General features: G+C 41.6%; 1 protein-coding gene across 13 annotated transcripts in view; it reads left to right on the forward strand.

Moving 5' to 3' along the window:
- dlg2 (discs, large homolog 2 (Drosophila)) overlaps nt 1-15,556 on the forward strand; it is a 1,641,316-nt gene that overhangs the window by 778 nt on the left and 1,624,982 nt on the right. The gene's annotated exons all lie outside the window — the stretch shown is intronic.

The following is a 15,556-nucleotide window of genomic DNA, read 5'->3' on the forward strand; positions in this document are numbered from 1 at the left end:
GCCTTATATTTTAAAAGAGAAAACGTAATTTTACAAACTAGATCCTGCCATTTTAGCGAGATGGTGCATGGCTGATGCCATCATGCTTAATCTTGATTCCTCTCACCACCAGAGTGCACCATTTTCTGAACCCACTTATACCATTAAAAAGTTGCACTAACTTGAATGTATCCCAGAACATTCTTTCCCTGGCACATCCATTCATCCTGGGTCAATTTTGAGTCACTGAATGTTTTATGTGTCAAATGTGATATTTCACACAAGCATGGGCACTGAACCCAGGCCTCTGTTGTAGTGCGAAGCACTGCACCTACCAACTGTTTGCCCCTTCTGCCAACCCTTCTACATTATTTTATGAGTTTTATATATACATAATTGATGCATTAGGGTGGCAGGGTTAGTGCTGCAGCCTCACAGATTCAGTTCTCATGCCTGGTCTCCGTCCACATACAGCTTGTATGTTCTCTCCATGTCTGAGGTTTTTAGACTATTCAAACACCATGGACAAGTTTGAATGAATGCCCTTTGAGTGCAGCTGTCCACCACACTACTTGGTATCTTAGTCAGTAGATCTCTTTGTGAGGAAGAACTTCCTAATGTTTGTGTAAAATATACCCTTAACAACTTTTCAGCTTTGTTCCTGTGTTATTGTTGAACTCTTTTTAAAGTAACGTCCTCAATCTACTGTACTAATACATATATTCATTTTGAACATTTCATTCATGTCACCTCAATTTCCTTTTGCCTAAACTGAAAAGGTTCAAATCCTCCAGTCCTTCCTTGTAACCCATCCTATGTAGTCCTGGAATCAACCTAGTTGCTCTTCTCTGGACTTCCTCCAGTGCTTTTATGTCTTTTTTTTTTTTTTTTGCAGCCTGGAGACCAAAACTGCACAGAGTACTCCAAGTGCAGTGCAAAGCTTAACGTACTTTGACTGGTACTCTATACATCGTGCTATATAACCTAACTAACAGCATGTTCCCTTTGTGGACACAGCAAGCAGGACCTGCTACATTTAAATGTAAACCTGTGGTACGTTTAGTCAGGTCTTGCCATCAGGGACGTTCTTAGGCATACACAAACTACGCAACTGCGTAGGGCCCCGACCACGACTTACAATTTCTTTTTTTTTTTTTGTTGGGCTGTGGGCCTGGGGCCCCTGTCATGCCCCTGGCAATGTAGCCGTCTATGCCAGTCCCAGGAAATTCAGTTCAGTGCATCTCTTAGTCTTATTAACAACGGTAATTTATTATCCAAATTGCAATCTTCACCTAAATCCCTAATAATATTGTCACGCTGTCGTAACTTTGCCAAATGCACTATAGCAAACGTTAATTTTAGAGATTCATTTCGGATTCATTCAGAGAGATCCCCATAAAATCATGAAATATCCATATATTACCGGCCTTTACCAGATCCAGAACAAAATCAATATTTTACCACTCTGCATACATACAAGCGTACATGTAGGCCTATTGGTCATTTAAGGCCTTTTCCGGACGTTTTATTAGAACACCTTTCCCGAACCCCCCAATTCCGGGTCCTGCACATCCGGTGCCTGCACATTTTTGAACCATGTAGGGCCCCAAACTGCTAAGAATGGCCCTGTTGCCATCTTACTGTCACATTCAAGCCTCTTATTGACCGCTGCAGCTCTTCATTATCAAAGCCAGACTTTCTTATACGTGTTTGGGGAGTTGCTATTTGTTTGTTTATTGTAATATTTATATATATGTTTTTCTTCTGTAAAGTTTCCCTTCGGAGACAAGTATATCTAATTTAATCTTAATTCTATTAGCCTTCTTAATGGCTTGTGAACACTGGAAGGTGATAATGATGAGTCCACTATGACTCCTAGGTCATTCTCATAGAGGGTACTTTCAAGTTTCAGATGATCTATTGTGTGATTCCAATCTAATGTCAAAAACCATCTTTTCAGCGTAACAAGCTTGCCAATCCTACTCATCCGATTTCTCCTCCTCATTCTCCCCCAGTGACTTGCAGGTTATGTTAAACTAGCTGCCTGTGGTCCTTGGGACAAAAAACAACCCAAAGACTCCCTAGCAGTTTTATTATGTAATCGTGAACTTGGAGAGGTGTCTGCTAACTCTTAAGAATGACCCAAGGCAGAGGATGTGGACCATCTGTGCTTGCTGCTCCACTGACTTTGGTAAGAAGACACTGGCGATACCATATCTTAGCCGTATCGATGGCATATGGGTCCTATTAGTCTTTGTCTTTTGAAAGCACCTCCAGATAGACAATGTTTTTAGTAAAAACTTCAAGCCTGGGCGGCACAGTGGAGTAGTGGTAAGGAGACCTGGGTTCGCTTCCCGGGTCCTCCCTGCGTGGAGTTTGCATGTTCTCCCCGTCTCTGCATGGGTTTCCTCCCACAGTCCAAAGACATGCAGGTTAGGTGCATTGGTGAGCCTACATTGTCCCTAGTGTGTGCTTGGTGTGTGTGTGTGTGTGCCCTGTGGTGGGCTGGTGCCCTGCCCAGGATTTGTTCCTGCCTTGCTCCCTGTGCTGGCTGAGATTGGCTCCAGCAGACCCCTGTGACCCTGTGTTAGGATATAGCGGGTTGGACAATGACTGATTGACTGACTTCAAGCCTTGCCCTCTGCTGCTGAGGTGTTTCACTTGCATGTTGTTGAGCTGCGGCATTTGCTTCATTTCAACGATGTGTCTCTTCATCTTTGTCATTAAACATGATGTCGTTGTTGCACACTGGCGTGTGCTGCACACAGGTCTTTCGTAGTGAGATGTAAGGCACATGCAGTCGCCATCTAGTGGCTCTGGTTGAGCATAAGCAGCGCAGACTGTCCCAAACAAGCACAGGTGTTTGGTTTATATATGTTGTGAAGCCCAGGGGCGCTCCAGCCATCCTAACCCCAACACAGACAGGCAGAGACATGAGTTTGCCATACAGCACATGTTTATTCCTGTGGGGAAGCACTTATCTTACTCCCCACAGCCAGCACAACACAAATAAACAGTGCCAAAGCCCAGTCTTTTTCTTTCTCTCTCTTTCTCCACTTCCACTCTTCGACCACCTCCTCCCGACTCTGGCTCCTGGAGTAGTAGCAGCTGGCTCCTTTTATAGGACACCCAGAAGCACTCCAGGTATCCAATGAGCTTCTTCCGGCAGGACTTCAGGGTATGGTGGTAGTGCTGCTAAACAGGGCTCGGGAAATGTCCAGGCAACCCCTGGCGGTGGCCACGGGCCCCAGTGTGGTTGAGCTAACATGCTGCAAGCCAGGGGGGCTGCCCTCTAGTATTTGGGGAAGACAGTGTCCGGAATAAGCTCTTTCCCCTGGTCCTTCGATGATTGAGGCATTCTGGCCAATGTACAGTATATATGATAACTAACTGTTGCAAACAGACCCTCTGATCACCCAGTGTCCTGTCTGAAGTTGTCACATCTTGTGCTCAGGATAGATTCTGTTCTCTGCTGTGACCTCAGATTGGATGGAGAAGGTGTGTATGTACATATAAGTAATTCCATTAGTATTCAACTTTTTTGAGTCAATATGTGATGCTGGCAGGCAGCATGGTGACGCAGTAGATAGCTGTCTCATTTTACATACATTCTCTGTGTCTGTGTGTGGGTTTTTCTTCAGGTCCTCCTGTTTAGTTCGGTTGTCCAAGTTAAGTTAATTGGTGACTCTAACTTGTCTCTCTCTAAATGTGCCCAGCTCTATATACCCACTGGTTTGTGCCCAGTGTTGTCAGAATGCTCTACAGCCCCTGCAACCCCAAATAGCACAAAGCAGGTAAGTAAAATGAATTGATTTATGGGCAACTTTGACAGTAAAGGCTTTACAGCTTTGCAAATCCTGCGTGAGTTTTTTTTTCCCCTCTCTAACATTCTGATTTGCAAATGGCTCTGAACATCTCATCTTGGACTGAAGACCTGAGGTGAACTTCAATTTTCAGCGTTTATATTCAATATTTTAGTGCTTGCATATTCTTAATTAGACTGAGGTGGAGCATTCACTGGGCCATTTCAGAACATTCCTATTTTGGTTTAAAGAAATACGCCACCCAGGAGGAGTAACACAAATTCCCTCATGTCTGTGAAAAATTTGACCAATTTGCATCTGCTAGAATTATATGGAGAGTCATGGGAAATTTTCAGTCCTATGTAGATATAGCTGTGGTGGGCTGGCGCCCTGCCCGGGGTTTGTTTCCTGCCTTGCACCCTGTGCTGGCTGGGATTGGCTCCAGTAGACCCCCGTGACCCTGTAGTTAGGATATAGCGGGTTGGATAATGGATGGATGGATGTACATATAGTTTGTGGGCATGGAGGAAACTTCTGACAGGAAGCCTTGTTGTATCTAACAGAATGTGCTATAGGAGGATGGGGTTCTGGGTTGCTCTCATTACCAGTGCAGTGGCACTTGTGTTTGTGTAGTTACCTGTACCCTGGGTCCCCTTGTCAGCAAGGGATTGTCTTCTTCCTTTTCCAGTTCACAGTTGTCATGAACGTCAGGGAACTGCCCAGTTTGGAAAGCTAAGTGTTGAATCTCTTCTATTTGCAGGAGATGTTGTTCTGTTAAGGCCCTGTCACATTGCATGACTTTTAGCCACAAACTTTATTTACATGATTTTAGCAAGTTGGGAGCAGTTGAGGCACACTTCCAATGACTAGCAGTTATCTTCTTTAATAGTTCAAGGAGTCTAAGACTTAAACCGATGTCAAACAAGTTTGATTGCATCTTAAGTCGTAGGAGCAGGCTTTGTATGTTTGAGAGCTGACAAACACTGAGCGCTCAGATGAGGGTACAATGTGTATAATGCAGATATGAAGAATAAGGAACACTGGTGTTTTTGACCTAGCAACGGGAAGAGCATCACCTGGCAAACAGAAGAGAGAAAAAGAAAAAAAAAAAGTAAAATTGTATCTGAACTCCCCATTACTTGTAAAGCATATACTCGGCAACACCAGCTCTGTCAAGCTGGAATATGGTGAGCTCACATAGCTTTCGAAATGTAAAACTATGCTGAAAAATCATTAAGATGTGTAATTTGCCATCCCATGAAATTCCTACTCATGTCGCTTGAGGATGTCAAATTGTGAGATCAACTATGCAGTCATCGAGAATGACATCCCCTCTCGCTAGAAATCGTGTAATGTGTTGCCGGCTTTAGGCCTACGATTTCCAGTGCACTCTGAAATGGTTCACAAATGAGTGTGATGCAATCGGGGTGATAATCAGCTCCTCCCATGCTGAGATCACGGTCCTGTCCAACAAAGAGTGCCTTCCTCTATGTCATTAATGGGGAGCAGCTGCCCCAAGTGGATGAGTTCAAGTACCTCAGAGTTTTGTTCTTGAGTGAGCAATGAGGTGATCATGAGATTGACTAACACAGGGGTAGGCAACGTCGGTCCTGGTGAGCCGCAGTATGTGCAGGTTTTTGTTCCAACCCAGTTCCTTAACGAGAACTCAATTATTGCTGATGAAGCACATATTGCTTAAGTGACATTTTGATGCTTCATTTTAGTGGTCTCGCTTGTTAAGGTTCTCCAACCTTAATTGCTTATTTCAATCTTAAACTGCTGCATTCAGTGTTTTAATTGCTCCTTATTAGCAATAAGATGTAAAAGACAAAGCAGCCAGCAGTTCTCCAGCTAGCTTTTTTCCAATTACATCTGTGTGTGTTCATCATGCACGGTTTGATTTAATAAAACACTTAATAGAAAAATGTGACAGACTGAAAATGATCTGTTTTAGGCTTCATATCATTTGGATGATATCCTTGGAAAGGAAAAAAATCTACGATATAAGAGCCTTACATTGCACAGACTAACAAGCCATAAAATTAAATAAGGTCTGAGATTGGCAAGGATTGGTTTCTAATTAAGAAATTGGGTTGGAATGAAAACCTGTAACCACTGCGGCTCACCAGGACTGACGTTGCCTACCCCTGGACTAACAGAATGATGCTGTGGCAGTAGTTTTGAAGATGACAACAATAACATTTATTTATATAGCACATTTCCATACAACAATGTAGCTCAAAATGTTTTACAAGATGATAAAGAAAAAGTTAGCAACAAAAGAAAAACAATTAAGATAAGGCAATAATATTAAAGAATAAGTAACAACAAAACAAGGAAAGATCAAATGGCCGGGTGTACAGAAAAAAAAAAGGCCTTCAGTAGACTGGTGAAAAAACAATCATTAGGGGCTCCAAGGGCAAAAGACCACCCAGCCCCACCTGGGTATTCTACCTGACATAAATGTTCCTAAATCAGTCCTGTTTGTTTTCATTCTTCACATGATTGGATTCTGATGAAGTTGGTCTTGTGGACAGACGAGACATCCGCCTTCTTTCCATCATCTCAGGGGGCTGCATGGTGCCTTGATCAGGCGGTAGTGGCGCAGAACACTGTTAAAGATGTATTATTCTAAAAGGCTGTTAACAAGAGGCTCTAAATAGCATAAAAGTCACAAAAGGCAATTCCTTCATCTCCACCATCTCATGGGCATTTTGAGGAATTTTTTTGGAACTATTGTACTTAGGAACTCTGTTTTTCACAACAGTTGCCCATGTTAAAGTGTGTGTGACAACTAATGACACATCAGACATGGCTTGTTTAAGAGTTAAGGATTGCAGCATGGGTTTTTTCTGTGTTTTTATGTTAAAATGAAAGAAATCTGTCAAATGAAAAGTATAAAAGTGAGTATTACTGTTTAGGAAGCTCTTTAAGTCACTGACAACAATTTCTGGTTTTGCCTTATATACAGTATTCACTAGTTGTGTAAGCCCGGGCTTTTAGAAACTATTGAAATCGTCAGAAATAAAATTGAAATGCAGAGTCGGCGGTTTCAGTTCATGGACGTGCTCCATAAAATTCGCTAAGCGAATTTGTCTCTGACTCGTTAACTTGGGACTGCCTTGCCGGCTCTTTGAGCATCATTGCTGTAGCCTCGCACTTCCAGGCTGGACAGACAGACCCACACACTTCCACGCGTAGATGTTTATATATAAGAAGTTTTCCCAATTGATAGACCCTTTCTTGTCTTATGATTCCAATTTCAGTAATTACGTTCTCACCTCTGCCACCTGTCACATAAAGAAGAATACCAGTGACATTGTCGTCTATTTCACGGGTGTCAAACTCTAGTCCTGGAGGGCCGCAGTGGCTGCAGGTTTTCATTCTAACCTTCTTCTCAATTAATTTGCTGCTAATTAACTTCTTTTGCCTTAATTTTAATTAACTTGACTCGGGGCCCCTTAGTTGTTTCTTTTTCCTTATTTAGCAGCCAAACAGTAACGAGACACAAAATGAGCTGCTACACGACCAACTCACCTGTGCCATCACACAATATCTGAAAATAAAGAAAGGTGAAGGTCTTGATAAGGTTGATCTCTCAGGCCACCAAAACAATTTGACGGTGTTCTTAGAAAAAACAGATAGTCAATAGTTTTAGGAATGTCTGCTGTGGCAGAATGAGAACAGCAGTACATCCTGGAATTAAATAACGGGTTTAATTAACAGCAAGAATTGGCTTCTTGTTAAGTAATTGGTTGGAGTCTGAAGCTCCAATTTTGCCAGTCATCTGTTGGCTTGTTTCACGTGTCATTTCTGTTTGGCTACCTTTTAATGAAGAAAACGATCAATTGAGAGGAGTGAATCCTTAAAAACAGGGCTATTAAAATGAAGGGAAAAGAAGTTAATTAACAGCAGAATTAATTAAGAAGAAGGTTAGAATGAAAACCTGCAGCCACTGCGGCCCTCCAGGCCAGGAGTTCGACACCCCTGGTATTTCATTTAAAGAAGTTCTTATTGGTCACACCTAATTCTACTCCTCTTTTCCTCATGTCACAGTGGAGAGAAGTATATGCAAGAAGGACTTTGTGTGTGTGTGTGTTTGGTTTTATATGGAAAGTTATAATAAAGAACAAGCTGAAGAATTTGTTGACACGACAGTAAATGCAGCATGGTGTTAGCAGTGGGATGATTGTAGGCCTGAAAGCCAGATAATCCAGTGGAGAGAAGCCACAGAAGCTAAGCCATAATGGATGTATGTCATATTGCAACAGGACAGAACGCTCCCTCCTAAATTGCTACATTTTATATTTTAATCTCCAGAGCCGTTCAACTTAACAAATCGCTGGAAAACAGGCAATGGGTCTGAAAATGCCTGGGGTTTTATCTTTTGAATCATCTGATGAAAACCAAGGGATACAGACAACTGTATTGTATGAAAGACTAAACTAATGAATTGGACACCGTTTAAAAGGTGACATGTGATAACGTTATGCAGTTGTGAAAATGGTGCATGACAAACCAAGAGAAGTGTGATTTCCAGGTAAGTTTGAACCAGAGTGTGAATCAGTCTCATACAAGTGTGAATTAATTTGCCACCTATGGCGTAGCAATGCATTGTGCAGATTGTGCAAAGCACAAGGGCCTACGAGCTTGGGGGGCCCACTTGGGGCCGCATAGATTAAAAATTTTTTTTTAATAACTTAAATCACTCGCACAGTTCATTGCATTAATAATTCACAGTTTCAGTGGCATGTTTGCACCATCACCTGGCAAATCCAATCCAATCCATAATGATAATATGTATTCGGCAGGCCTACAGTTGACACACATTTAGACTTTGAGAGTTCGAAGCCTAGAGCCTAATCGCAGGCACTACATGGCCTTGTCCACCTTACAGAGAAGTGCACATTCCCAAATTTGGAGACTTTTGGCGTGCCATAGCAGACATGAACAGAAGAAGTATTGAAGGACATCACACAAATAATGTAAATATACGTTATTATTATAAATAATTGTTACTTTGGTACTTTGATGTTGACAGTTTTCGAAGTTCAAACAGTAAATCATAGTGATCCTGTTGTTACGTTATGGTCCCCGTTAGTCATCAAACACCAAATATTTTAACAGTTTGATGCTTTTTATACTCTCGCCATACAACACCATGTCAGCCAGTAGCAGTGGATCCAGCAAAGAGTGGTACTGCTAAATGTAAGGCACGCCTGCAACAGGAATTGAAAAATGCTAAACTTGCTCAGTTTTGAGAAAGGTAGAAATCCGGTAAGGGCCAGCAGTAGTAGCTGAGAATGCTGATGCTGGTAAATCGTCACAACAGCCGCAAGCAGGTTATGCAGTGAGTGAAACGGTTTCAACTACCGAGTCTAGAAGTAGCGATACAACGGCTTCAGATCAGGTGCTATCTGCTAAAACTGTTAAAAATGGAGAAACTACTGAAGGCAAACAAGCAATGTATATGACAATGCAATTTCCTACCCACAAGGCAAATTTCTTGGAACCATTGACACCTGATTTTATGATTTCCATTTTCTCAGAACTTGTGTAAAACAGGGCAATTGTGTAGTAGTATCCTGTCAGCCGGTGTTGTCATTTTAATTTGTTACAAATTGAAATATAGCACAGAACAGTTTCTACTTTCTATCTTACATTTTAATCATCTTCCTTCACAAAGTTGTCTTGGAAAAGTAAGCAGGTCCACATCTTTCATATATTTATGTACTACTACTACTACTACTACCCAAACTCTTACATTCCATTCCCACAATTTATTTTATTTTTGCTAACTTACAGTGTCTGTAATAAAGCGATTTAAAAAAAGTTATTACAAAATCGATTTATAGTGCCGGTTTGTTTGTCACCAACGTGTGAGCTGATAGTGACGCGGTCACAGATGCCACTGCCCAGCCGGCCCCTAGATCAAGCAGTTATGCTTAACAGGAGGGGCCCAACTCGGGCCCAACTCAGGCACAGGGGCCTTCAGCAAGTTAGCTACGCCACTGTTTGCCACACATTCGTATCTGAAAACCACAAGTACAGAGCTTTGCATGGTGGAGGCTGGTTTGTTGTGAAATTAAAAAAAAATACAACACTGAGAGGCTGGAACTTCGGAGATGGCAGTGACAAGTGAGACAGTCCAAGGATTCTGAGTGATGGGCAGTGATGGTTTTGATGGAAAAATTCTCAGAATTTTAACAAAAGGATCACTGAGATCAGAACACTTTGATAAGCATGTCCCAAGTCTGGTAAAACAGCATAGTGCGCTCGATACCCATGTTCAACCAAATTGTTGAAATACAGCGAAAGAGGATGCTGTGGCAAAATGTTATCATTTGGGAAAACGTGCAAATGACACCACAAAGAGAAAAAGGCTTTTCACTAGGCTCAAATTTAGAGAAACGAGCATCAAAGGATTGTTAAAGTTTATAAATGTACTGGTTTATAGTGTCTTTATTGTCATGGGTACAAAGCACACTGAAATTCCTACTGGCATTTGTTAACCTACATACAACACATCATAACTCTCCTGTTGCATGATTGGTAAGTCGAACTCCCTTACCTTCAAATTCTGATCACAAATGCAAAGCAACACTTCAGAACTGATGCAGGAGCAGAACTTAAGATGTGCAACATAAGATGGTCTTCATCAGTCACAAGAGCTGGTGCTGGTGCTGGGGCCGGGGGGTGGGGGGGGTGGGGTGGGGGGGTACACTAATAACAGTAACGGTATGCCAAGGGAAAATGCTGTAAAGTGGAGTGAAGATGGTTACAAATTCAGAAAAACTTTGCAGAGTCTTCTGTCCATCTTCCCTCCGATCCCATATGTTTGTGTTTATGGGAGCGTGCAGACAGGAGTACGTTCCTAGAGTACTCTCATGGCGTGGTGCCAAGCGTTAATCAAATTTAGTGCAAATGTGACCTTTTGATAGACACTAGACTTGGATAAGTACATCTAAGTACAGTACATCATGTTAATTTTTTCTTTTGGAATTGGTTCAATGCCAGAGCATTTGTAACAGAAAAAGATCAGTGTATAATAGGCCTGATATCCTGGTGTGGAGGTGAAACCTGGCTTTACATTGAACATGGAGGAAAGCAACAGATGAGGTCCTCTTATAGAACGCCACATATGTGAATTTCCCATTGGGATTAATAAAGTATCTATCTATCTATCTATCTATCTATCTATCTATCTATCTATCTATCTATCTATCTATCTATCTATCTATCTATCTATCTGTTCCGGCCAACACTTCTTTTAACAGCTGACACTCCATCTTGCAATCCAGTAAAAAAAGATTTGGGGTCAAGCAGAAACCAAATGGATGTATGAGGTAAACTTGTGACACCAACTCGGTCCTTAAAAGGATATTGTTATGTACCAGTTATTTAATTAAACTTAGAGAAACTGAGCCAACAGTATTGACCCTAAACTGATAGCAATATAGTAACCGTTTTCTGTACGTATCACAAACGTTAGGGTGGTCTAAAACACAATGAGTCAACAAGAGCCATGCAAATGGTGCATGACTAACTTCTTTAATGAGGCACAATGCCGTAAGTCATGGCAAACTTTGTTCATAAGATATACCAAAATGTACCTACAGTGAATTCAAAGTATTCAGACCCCTTCACTTTTTGCACACTTTACAGTAGTTTGAAATGAATATATTTGTCAATCATCTCCATCCATCAACACTCAATAATCCATCATGACAAAGTGAAAACATGTTTTCACAAAGGTTTTCAAATATATTAAAAATCAAAAACTGAAATCTCCTATTTGTATAAGTATTCAGAGCCTTAATTCAGTACTTTGTAGAAACCCCTTAAGCAGCAATTACAACTTCACGGCTTCTTGTTTAAGTTTCTACCAGCGTTGCACACCTGTATTTGGGCCGTTTATCCCATTCTTCTTTGCAGATCCTCTCAACCTCAATTAGATTGCGTGGGAAGCATCTGTAAACTACCATTTTCAGGTCTCTCCACAGATGTTGTACTGGGTTTACGTCTGGACTTTAGCTGAGCCACTCAGGAGCAGTCAGAGGCTTCTCGGGTTATTGTTGTGCTCAATGGTGAACTGTCACAGTCTGAAGCGGGTTTTCATGTAGGACCACTTTGTATTTCTCTGCATTCATCCTTCTGTTAATTCTCACTAGTCTGTCTGTCCCTGCCTCTGAGGAGCATCCCCATAGCATGATGCTACCACCACCATAGGGACATCACTTCTGCCCAATGTGTTCAGTTTTTGTTTCAGACCAGAAAATCTTTTTTGTCATGGTGTCCGAGTCCAAGCACCGGACCGATGGAGGGCTGCTGAGATGGTCATCCTTCTGACAGGTTTTCCCATTTCAACAGAGGACTTCTGAAGCTCTGTTACTGTGATCACTGGGTTCTTGGCAAACTCCATGGCCAAGGTGTTTCTTGCCCAGTTAATGAGTTTGGCCAGATGGCCAACTCTAGGACGAGCTGTGGTGCTTCACACTTCTTCCATTTCACAATTATTGGGACCAGCATGCTCCTGGGAACTCTCAAAATTTTACAAATCATTTCATAGCTTTGCCTTGATGAATGTCTCACCACAATTTGATTGTTAAGGTTTGCAAGGAGTTCTTCAGACTTCATGGCCTGATTGTTGTTCTGACATGCAGTGTGAATTGTGGGACCTCATATGCACATTTATGTGCCTTTCTAAACGTTGTCAAGTCAATTCATTTTGCCATAGGTGGACTTCAATCCAGTTCTAGGCAGATCTCAAGGATAGCAAAAGGTTTGAATATCTATATTACTAAACCACAGTTTTAATTTATGCACGGACGCATCGAAACGCATGCGCACTACGCCGCGGCGCCCCAGAGTCAAACGCAGCGGCTTCTCAGAGTCAGTAGGCGACGCCCAAACACCACAACCCACAGTCAAATGCAGCGGCCTCCCAGAGTCAGTAGTATTTATGTGCCAGCCGCGGCGCCCCAGAGTCAAACGCAGCGGCCTCCCAGAGTCAGTAGTATGTATGTGCCAGCAGTCTGTGTGGCATGTTTGAATCACATAACGGACTGCATGAAGAAAGACAATAACAGAAGCGCGTTGAAATGAACTGTCCCAGGATGCACCCACCCTCCATGATATTTCATCATGCAGCGGCTTCCCACCGAGGCGCATACGTACTCAAACACAGCGGCTTCCCAGAGTCAGTAGGTGGCGCCCAAACACCACAACCCACAGTCAAACGCAGCGGCCTCCCAGAGTCAGTAGTTTGTATGTGCCAGCAGTCTGTGTGGCATGTTTGAATCACATAACGGACTTTACCATGCCTATGACCTGTGAACTAAACCTGAGGTAAAGCGTGCACGCCAGGTTCTACAGCCATCCGGACGCGACCACCCACACCACCGCATATATGACGACACAGCCATAAAAAAACCAAAAACGAGACTGCATGAAGAAAGACAATAACAGAAGCGCGTTGAAATGAACTGTCCCAGGACGCACTCACCCTCCATGATATTTCATCACACAACGGCTTCCCACCGATTCTTGGATTTATGATTCTCTAGAGAATCGCGGGCTTACTTGTTATACAGTATATAAAGCAGACTGTAACAAGCTTGTGGTCCTGTATGTATGTTATCATCCAGTTGACACTTAGTAACCACAAGGGGGCGCCAGAGAGCCCCAGACACAGCAGTACAGTCTACAGTATAAGAATACAAATACAGTAAAGATTTTTTATTGGACAAAGCACCTTCCAGTGAACACTTCTCCAACAATTAGCCACAATCTTATATACAGTATAAAGCAGACTGTAACAATCTTGTGGTCTTATATGTACGTTATCATCCAGTTGACGCTCGAAATGTTTCTGGTGTGCTTTGTAAAAAGCAACTGACAGTTTTATCATGAAGAATCTGTAGTATTATTTGTTTGTCATTTAATATTTGTTTTTGTTAACTATATGTTCATCTTGCATTAGTAGTAGTGGTAATAGAATTAAGTCAATCCAACAATAATAATAATAATTTAATTGACGTTTTTTCTGTCTTCAAAAATTCTGCAAACAAACAAAAATGAATCTGTCAAGTTGTGGTTTTTTTAAATTATATTTTTCTCAAACAATTAAAAAAACCCAAAAACTTTGTTTTCCTCCCTGGTTAGGGTTACTTATTTTAGCTAGTACTTATATAAATGAGAGGTTTCAGTTTTTGATTTTTAGTAAATTTGCAAACCTTTCTGAAAACAAGTTTTTCTCTTGGTCATTACTGAGTGTAGACTGATGGGCACAAATTGCAAATTTATCAATTTAAAATGAAATCTACAACACAACAAAATGAACAGAAAGTGACGGAGTTTGAATACTTGATGAATTCACTGTGAGTGCAGAAAATGGCATTGACTTTTTGGTGGCTAAGGCAGCTAGTTATCTGAGTTAGTTCTAAGTAGGAGACGTGTGTCAAAAAGAACAAACAAACATGAACCGCTGATACCTAGTAAATTGACAGACAGTTTAGGAACAAACTTATTTATATTAATAAATTGTTACTGGTTACCTCTTCTTCTACAGGTATGTAGAAATAGAACTGTTCACTTCCACATCCCACACTCAAAATGCATGTTTTCTGAACACGGTATACCCAGAACTCTACTGAAGTTTTTAGGAGGTCACTGCAGCCCACCTCCATTCAAGCATGAGACTAGTTGTACTAAATTTCCCCAGAGTGATAAAAATGAAACAGCAGGCCATGAGTAACTTAGAAAAAATAAAATCGACAGATCTCTGCTGAGCAAAGTTGACTTAAGCTGGATTTATACTTGATGTTCAAACAAATCATGACTGCCATGCGTTCCCAGTTCTCTTTTGACGCATCCTCTGAGCACATCGTCAGAAAGTAATGGGACGCATGTGCGACTTGCAGTACCAGCAAAAATTTACGGAGGCATAGTGTGTTCAACTTAGTACATGATGTCAATATCATGTCTTACTATCAACATCTCCATAGTGACAGACACACCTGTCAGAACAGCTGGTAACAAATCGCCAGCTCTTTGAAAGTGGATGTGGAAACATGAAATACAAAATGGAAGCAAATTCAAGACAGATGTGCCAATGCAAAACAGAAAATGTCTGAAAAAAGAGGTGAGGATTCGGCCGTTGCATGATAACACAGTGAGACGGCAAGCCACATTGCAGCTCCAATAGGATCAATGTGTGAGCTTTGATGTTTGAGGAATGGTTTGATACGGTGAAGCAAATCATCAAACTTGAGTGCTGACATGCGAATGTATTCACGGTGCTTTTCCTTATCCATTTCTCGCATAGGCAACACAAGTGCTGCATATTCCCACAATACATTTAAAGGTCTAGCATACTATCTTCTGTGTCTCTTTAACATTTGTCTTCCCTCGACTCACAACACAATGAAACCGTATGTTTCCTCACACTGCCACCTGGTGAAATCCTCCACATTTACTTAAAGTATGCGCGCATGTATAGTCAGTACACTGCTTGCACAGAAGCAGCATCCTCAAGCACACTTGTCACGCAGTGTTAAGCAGATCCTGGGCCTTACAGAACACCAATAAAGCATAATGAACATAGTTCAGCTCAGTAACTGATAAGGCATAAACTGCATACCTCTGTTCTAACATTTCCAGATCCTTCTGTTCCAGACAGAGGAAGAATTAAGTCCAGAGAAAGGTAGAAGAGGTGGATTGATAAAGAATCTTTGTGCATTGGAGACACAAACATGGTAAATAAGGAATGTACA

This window comes from Erpetoichthys calabaricus, chromosome 4, assembly GCF_900747795.2.
Source record: "Erpetoichthys calabaricus chromosome 4, fErpCal1.3, whole genome shotgun sequence".
In the NCBI taxonomy this organism is placed as follows: Eukaryota; Metazoa; Chordata; class Cladistia; order Polypteriformes; family Polypteridae; genus Erpetoichthys; species Erpetoichthys calabaricus.